The sequence below is a fragment of the Camellia sinensis genome, chromosome 6 (genome assembly GCF_055761805.1).
Source record: "Camellia sinensis isolate YWXY chromosome 6, ASM5576180v1, whole genome shotgun sequence".
Taxonomy (NCBI): Eukaryota; Viridiplantae; Streptophyta; class Magnoliopsida; order Ericales; family Theaceae; genus Camellia; species Camellia sinensis.
In genome coordinates, this window is record NC_138966.1 from 142,976,389 (window position 1) to 142,985,454 (window position 9,066).

Below are 9,066 nucleotides of genomic sequence, written 5' to 3' on the forward strand. Positions count from 1 at the left end.
TTAAAAGTGCTTTTTTAAATGGGTACATTTCGGAGGAAGTCTATGTTGAACAACCTCCCGGTTTTGAAAATCATAAATACCCGGATCATGTTTTCAAACTTTCAAAAGCCTTATATGGCTTAAAACAAGCTCCTAGAGCATGGTATGAAAGATTGAGTAATTTTCTACTTGACAAAGGTTTTTGTAGAGGAAAAATTGATACAACACTTTTTATAAAAATCAAAAAGGAAGATATGCTAATCGTTCAAATTTATGTTGATGATATCATTTTTGGTGCTACTAATGAAAATTTGTGCAAAGAGTTTGCTAAAGACATGCAGGGTGAGTTTGAAATGAGTATGATGGGGGAATTAAATTACTTCCTTGGTCTACAAATTAAACAAACTAATGATGGAATCCATTTAAATCAAACGAAATATATCAAAGATCTACTCAAAAGGTTTGAAATGGAATCATCAAAGCCTGCAGCAACTCCAATGAGCACATCGATAAAAATCGACAAAGATGAGCAAGGTAAACCCGTAGATGAGAAGAAATATCGAGGTATGATTGGTTCTTTACTTTATCTTACTGCAAGTAGGCCCGACATAATGTTTAGTGTTTGTATGTGTGCACGTTTTCAATCCGCACCGAAAGAGTCACACATCATCGCAGTCAAACGCATTTTCAGATATCTTGTCGGCACTCAAAATTTGGGATTATGGTATCCTAAGGGAACCACCTTTGAACTTTTTGGTTACTCAGATGCCGACTTTGCGGGATGTAGACTTGACCGAAAAAGCACTAGTGGCACTTGTCATTTTCTTGGACACTCACTCACCTCTTGGTTTTTCAAAAAACAAAACTCAGTGGCTTTGTCAACTGCTGAAGCAGAATACATTGCCGCCGCTGGGTGTTGTGCACAATTGCTTTGGATGAAACAACAACTTCAAGATTTTGGACTTCACTATGATCATATTCCTATAAAATGTGACAACACAAGTGCCATTAACCTTTCAAAAAATCCTATTCAGCACTCACGCACTAAACACATTGAAATAAGGCATCATTTTCTGAGAGATCATGTACTCAAAGGTGACATTGAACTCGAATTTGTGCCTACAAATTGTCAATTAGCTGACATATTTACCAAGCCTCTAAATGAAGAACAATTTTGTTATATTAGAACAGAACTTGGTATGATGAATACTCCAATATAATGTTTATATTAAAAAATAATTTTTTAATAATTAAATAAAATAAATATTGTAATTATTATTATTATTATAAAAAAAAAATTAATAACAATAATAATATACATATATTTATATATATAATTTTTTCTCTCTCTCTCCCGTTCCGTCCCTATCTCTCACCCACTCTCTTCCTTACTCTCTATTTTTCTCTTTCTCTTGGTCTCTCGCTCTCTCCTTCTTCCTCAGCCGACTCCATATCCATGTTCACCATCATCTACAACCATCTCCACCATCCACAAAATCATCCATCACTTTCATCACTACTATCATCCACCCAAATCCCTCACCAATCCACAAAACTCCATCACTTCTCTACCCAAAAATCTGCATCACCATCTTTGCCGATCCATCAAGTTCCATCGCCGATCCACCAAGATCCGTGACAGATCCATCAAGATCCATTGCCGATCTACATAAATTGCCACCGATCTACCCAATCTTCTCTATTTCTTCCGATCATCAAGGTCATCACCGATCAACATGTTAAAATTATTATTGCACTGTGTTGTATTTTTTTTCTTGTTATATGTGCTCCAAATTCTCTTGGATTTAATATTGGTTGCTTCTACCTTGATTGAAGTATTTGTTTTTATTTTTATTTTCTCCTTTTATGCTAGTGCACTTGGTGTAGTTGTTTATGGCCAGATCTTAAGGGCCTTTGGTATCATAGATTGGTAATCTATTTCTTCAATTTTATGAAATTTCTAGTGCATTAATTCAGGGGGAGACTCATATTTTGAGATTAACAATCATTATAAAAATATATATATATATATAAAAAAAAAAAGGGCATGTGTATATTCTGTGCATAATTTTAGGGGGAGTATATATATACATTTTTTTTCTTATCTGTCATACTCCTTATCTGCACCAACAAACAATTTTTTTGTGCAAAGTCAAAATTTAAAAAAATAATAATAATAATAATAATAATAAATACATAAAGGAAGAAATGCTCACAATTTTATTTCAGAAAAAGAAAATATTACTCGATTACAGGTAAATTTTCAGAAGGTTTCACAGATTTTTTCTTTTTCACTTCTCTCAACAATTTTTCATGAGCCTCTGTTACATGCCTCTCTCTGTTTTCGATTTCTGTGAGTCTTGGCATTATCACCGTTGCATAATACTGCACTGCATTCTCCAACTGTGCATTTTTTCTTTTCAGCTCTTTCTTCTCCTTACACATATTCACTACTTGTTGTTTTAACAAGCACACCTCATCTCTCCATTGCTGATTTTCTTGTACTCTTGCTTGTAATCGTCGTGCCATATTGGAAACTGCAGTCATGGCCTGTGTACTAAGAGCCATAGTGTGATTAATAGCATCGAAATCATTTCGATTGCCAATACCACTAGAACCCTCATTTACAGGCATAGCATGTGCCTGCGTCACTGGTACTCTCTCATTTGCTTGCATTACAGGCACCTCATGCAGGTCCGACTCATTGATAGACAAGGTAAGGAATGACATGATTATAAAATGAGCTAAAACAAATTTTTCTCTCAAACACTTGATGATTTTCGTATCTTTGCTTCTGATCTGTGTCACTTTTTATACACTCCATTGCTCCATTCCTCGATACATATCTGCTATATCTGCTCAAATCTTTTGTTTGTCCATACTTCCTGCGCTCGAGATGCTACAAAATCCCCACAATGATTCCGACAAGACAGCTGGCCCCTTATTTTATTGTTGGCCCCCCAGATTATTGTATCCCTTGTGTTTGTTTCTTATCTTCATCTTTATTTTGATGATGTCAAAGGGGGAGAAAAAATATGATTTTGAAAATTATATGTCGCAGGGTTGTCAAATATTTTGTCAAATTTATTTTGTGTCAAATCCATACATATATTGCCATCATCAAAAAGGGGGAGATTGTTAATCATATTATTTAATTTTGATGATGTCTAAAATATATTAGTTAATATACATATTATTTGACACAAATTATTATCTTTTTAAAAAATATATATATTTGTTAAATATTATTTAAATAAAATAATATTATCTTTTTAAAATATATATGTTAAATATTATTTTAAATATTTTCAAAAACTTTACTATTCACTTTTTGAAAAATAGGGTTAATTACTATTCATCTTTTGACAAATCGATTAATTATATTATTTTGACAAAAATGATTATTTTAAATATTTTCAAAAAACTTTACTATTCACTTTTTGAAAAATAGGGTTAATTACTATTCATCTTTTGACAAATTGATTAATTATATTATTTTGACAAAAATGATTGATTGGTTGTATTATTTTGACAAATTTGATATTTATGGGTTGTCTTATTTTGACAAAATTAATATGGAGTGGTAAAATACATTTAGTTTAAAATCTTTACAACATATACAATATTTTAAAGATGACATATATTTTCAGATCCATCATAAATATTATTTATAGAGATTTTTCTGTATGCAAAATTTTGATCAGAACTTATATAACATTATATGCAGAATACATCACGTGCGCTATTAAATTTTTTACACTACATTAATTATATCATATTATAATTAAACAAGAAGAACAAGATGGAGTTATGTATATATGTATATATATATATATATTATAAACTAGATGGAGAAAATTATTTGTTTGTTTGAAAGTTGTGAACTTTGTATTAAATTGTCTACAAAAACGGTGGCTCCATGTTTGAAAAAAAACAAGAAGAAAAAATCAATCTTATTTTTATATTTTTAATTCTTATCATTTGCTGACTATTTAAATTTAAGGAGTGTGCTTATGTAAGCAATGACATCAAGAGCCTGCTTATGTAAGCGATGACATCAGGAGCGTGCTTATGTAAGCCATGACGTCAGGAGCGTGCTTATGTAAGCCATGACGTCAGCAAGGAGTGTCTAACGGGTATATTTTTGTGTATAAATAGAGGTGTTGGATGTGGAGAAGAGATCAAGAACTTGAAGAGAAAATATTTCTGTGAGCTCCAAAATTCTGAGTATTCTGCTCTTTCACTTTCAGATCTAAGTCTAGCTTTTGTTCTTACACTTTCATATCTACTCTTTGTGAGAGAATTATTGTAAAAGTGGGTTCAATTATCACTTATTCTTATTCCTTATTTTTGTGAGAGATTTTGTAAGGGTAAGGCATTTATTGTTGAGTGAGGCTCAATAGATAAGAGTAAGTCCTGTGCCAAATCCACAAGCTTGGTGGTGTATTTATTCAATTGATAGTAAAGAAATTCTCAAGGAGGTTCCTTGGGGAGTGGACTTAGGCCTGGCGTGCCGAACCACTATAAATCGCAGTGTTTGATTTTCTCTCTCTATCTCTTCTACCTTTATATTGATAATTATTATTCTGTTTGTTTTTATTTATTCAAATTCTGAATATTGTGTTATATTTAATATTGTGAAATTTTTAATAACCCAATTCACCCCCCCTCTTGGGTTGCCTAACTGGGATAACAGCTGTGAATGTTCACATCTGTTCCACTATGCTAATCACATGAGCCTTCACTTAATTTTTTTTAAATGCTCCATTTTGCAGACGTCGCACACAAGAAAACCGGAAAGAGAAAAAGAGATGAGTCCCATGTGAAGGAAGAAACCCCAAAAACAAATACTTGCACCAATGTCGACAAGCGCCATGTGAACTACAGATCTAATATGACCGGACTGGTCAAATTAATGAAAACCACCAAGTTCACAGAAGCACAGCTTCGGTGCCTTCGACAAACCCCTTTTTAGAATTTGTTTGATGCATTGAGAAACAATCAAATCGACCTGGATAAATGCATGAAGTATGATGATGTTGTTGTGCATGTACTACAAATGTACCAAGCTTCAGAAGATGCCTTCTACATTGGGCAGAAGAAGATGAAAATACACAACAGCGACATCAAGCTGATTTTCGGTGTGGACTGTGGCAGCAAGCCAATGGACATAACATACGGTGCGAAACCAAAGACTGGCATTGTAAACAGAAGATGCAAAAACGTCAGCCGGTTGACTTCAAAATGGATACAAACCCTTTTGATCGAGGCATTGAAAGGAAAAAAGAAAGATGACAACGAAGAAGTTGCCCGACTAGTGTGCATGTATGCTTGCTAGAAGCTATTTTTCTCAACAAGCGGAGAGACAATAGAATGGGGCTACTATGCACATATGGTCCCACTGGAAAGCATGCAAGAATATGATTGGGCCAATCAAATTAGGACAATGTTGACATCGTCTATTTCTCAAAATGACAAAAATCCAACAAAAGTCACCGGATGTGTCATGTTATTGATGGTAAGTACCCATGTTTTCTAATAATAACATTGAAATGTCCTCCAGTGTTTTTCATCTAAGCCAACTGTCAACATTGGCATCTGCACCTCTGATGTGAATGTCCGTAGGCAATTATATTTCACAGATGTGAATGTTCACATCTGAACCACTGATGTGACCGATCACATCCACTCATAACATACTACTGTGCATGTTCACAACAGTGCCACAGCACTTATGTTTCTGTCATCATTCACATCAGTGATTCAAATGTGAACAGTGTGAATGTTCACATTCAATGATAATGTACCACTCTGAATGTTTACCACACTGCTCTGTAGGCAATTATGTTTTCACTACTGTGAATGTTCACATCTGAAGCCGTGAATGTGACTGATCACATTGACTCATAACATAATTCTGTGAATGTTCACAACAGTGCCACATCGCTCACGATTCGCAGATGTGAATGTTCACATTCAATGATAATGTACTACTGGGATGTTCACAACAATGCCACTGTGATTAATGTTCACATAGGTTGCCATTACTCTGCAAATGCTAAATAACAATATGCGTTTCTTGTTTTATTGAAGTACTGGTTGTGTGAGCACACAACCGTCCTCCAACCTCACAGACCCAATGCTTTTCCTCGCTGTGTGAAGTGGGATCTGACAGCTTTGCAGAAGAAGATGAAAACCATCTCCTTAGCAGATTTGGGTTTTAATGAGGTAGGGCCTTCAACTAGTGAACAAAACATTCACATTATAACACCACCCAAATATATGCGTTAATTAACATAATTTTTTCATTTTCAGGTTAATGCTGGTGAACTCTTTGCAATCCCAACAGAATTACAAAAGTTCAAGCGTAAAACATTGAAGGTGGAGCCTGAAATTTATGAACCAGGCAGAAAATCTCCCAACATTTCTGACATCAAGGGAGAACAACACAGTGGCAGCAACTCCCACTTTTCTGGGGATGGGATAGACCTGAAGGACAGTGATGAGGACATTCACATTCCATTTAGCAGCCAACATTATGACAGAGCTATTGTAATACCAGACACAAACCAACCTGATATCATAGATGTGCTTATCCAAGAAAATCGGAAGGCTTGGGGCGTCATAAGGCAATGGGAAGCAAAGTACAAACACCTTCAATTTTCATGGGAGTTGAGGGCAAGAGTCATAGCTGATCTTGAACATAGATTGTTTAACCAGTCCAGCCCGCCCAACGTGAATATCGAAATGAAGAAGTCCATGGAGCAGAAGGATCAAGTAATCAAACGCTTAACGCAGCTGGTCATCGACTTAGAATGCGATAAAACAATTCTTCAGGATCTTTACGATGGCCAGTCAGTCCACATTGTCACACAAGCTATGTCAGAAAGGCAACCCCCTAGCCCAATGCAACACAATATCAGCCCACCTTCTAGGGTCAAGCGTATAAAGGAAAAAGATCGCAAAGAACATCGCCTGTCTGACTTCCAATACCCAGACTTACCTGGCCAAAAGCAGCCCCATCCAGTCGAAATGGTTGAAGATGTGGAGGAACACCCACCAGCGAAGCAGCCAAAAAAATTATCATTTACCAAGAAGTTCAAAGTCTGGGCCAAGATGTCCAAACATGACAAACAAAAGGTCCAAGCTTTACAAAAAAATGGAGGCGATGAGTAAGTGACTGTGCAAACATACAATGTTAACATTCACATTCCGTAATAGTCTATATTCCTCACTGTGTTCAGTTTTTTTGGGTTGTTGAGATATATGCAATGTGAATATTTACATTGGTTTGTTAATAATGCACAGGCTGCTGGTGTGGAAAGGAGATTCGAAGGCTACACATGTGTATTTTGATGACATTGTCAACCTTATCAAGGAGGAATCAATACACAGCAATGTATGCCATTACAAATATAATTCAGTCTTCATGCATATGCACACACAGACACACACACACTCACATCCACAAAATCTATATAATATGACCCCATGTTTGTGCAGCTCATAGATGCATATGCTGAATTGTTGTATGAACAACAAGAGGTGGTCAACCCAACTTTAGATGAAGCCTCATTGATCTTCACGAGCATGTGTTTGGTAAAATCTATCATTCCATTACTTGTAATGTGACTGTGAAACTTCACAGTCCATTAATTATTTGTCAAATGTGTACAGAAAGTGATACGAGAGTACCATCCTCGCAAAAGGAGTAAACACATTGACGCACATGTCAAAAACTACCAAGGAGAGAGATACCTACTATTCCCATTGCATCATGAGTACCACTGGACGATAGTTGTGTATGATGCTAAAGAAAATTTGTGGAAGCATTACAACTCGTTGCGCCCAAGAACAGGCATACATGACCCGCATATCGACCAAGCACAGGAAATTGTAAGTGGCTATTTTTCAACACAAACATGACTTGTTCTCGTGCATTAAATGACTGTACACACACATATGTTTGTTGGTCCCTAATGTGAAATTCCATACACAGAGGAACTACATTGAGCATGTTGTGACCGTTATTGGCGAGTCATCACCGCTACACACTAAGTTAGCAGGCCAAAATCCAGCACAACCAACCAAAAGTGTTGATGTCTGTCCTCAGCAAGGCGACGACTCGTAAGCCTCACTAAATTTTTTTTCAAATCCTCCATAACCATTATGCAAATATTCCTGTCAACTGCAAATAAAAATCATTTCACATTTACAGAGTGGACTGCGGACCTGCAGTATGTTACATCATGCGGGCGCACGTATATCATGAAGAAATTGTGGGCAGCCTCAGTAGTGCAGAATGGTGTGGACTACGAGATTTGTTAGTGCATAGTTTTTTGAATCATAAGAAATCAGAGCTTCCTTAAAACCTATAGGTGGGGGGTGTCCACCTACGAACTAACCAACAGTCGATTTGAATGTTAATATGGAATGCGTTAATATTTTGACACAGCAACTGATTGTAAAACAGTGATACAACATCTGTTAATAGGAAAAAGGCAGCTGCGAATTTTGAACTACTTTTGGTGTTGTTATGTTTTACATATGTGAATGTCCACAGTTGTACCACTAATGTGAATGTTCACAGTCACATACAATATGCATACTGCTGTGTTGTTGTGAGAAAAATTTCTGCGAATGTTTGAACCTGACTGTTGTTTAGTACACATACTTTGTGCAGGAGTGTACACTTGGTCTACGTGACATAATTACGGATCACATACACATGTGTGAATATTCACATTTGTGGTTGCTCATAGCAATTGTAAACACTGATGTGAATGTTCACACTCACGTATGATATTCATAATGCCGTGTTGTGATGAGCATTCACTTATGATATTCAAATGCATATGCACTAATGTTTACATTCACTTACAATATTCATATGCACTAATGTTTACAGCTATGACTGTTCACAGTTTCAACACTGATGTGAATGTTCATAATCACTTATGATATTCATAATGCCGTGTTTTGATGAGCATATTTGATGCGATTTGTGGAACCAGTTTTCAATGTAATACACATACCTTGTGCAGGAATGTACACATTGTTTGCATGACATCATTACGGGTAACATGA

The 9,066-nt window shown here is 35.8% G+C and overlaps 1 long non-coding RNA gene across 1 annotated transcript; it reads left to right on the plus strand.

Moving 5' to 3' along the window:
• The first annotated feature begins 7,501 nt into the window (after window positions 1-7,501).
• On the plus strand, window positions 7,502-8,501 carry LOC114289660 (uncharacterized). The gene is made up of 4 exons (XR_014331820.1): window positions 7,502-7,578; window positions 7,657-7,875; window positions 7,979-8,106; window positions 8,198-8,501. It is a non-coding gene; the product is annotated as an uncharacterized LOC114289660 (long non-coding RNA).
• Window positions 8,502-9,066: the final 565 nt, after the last annotated feature.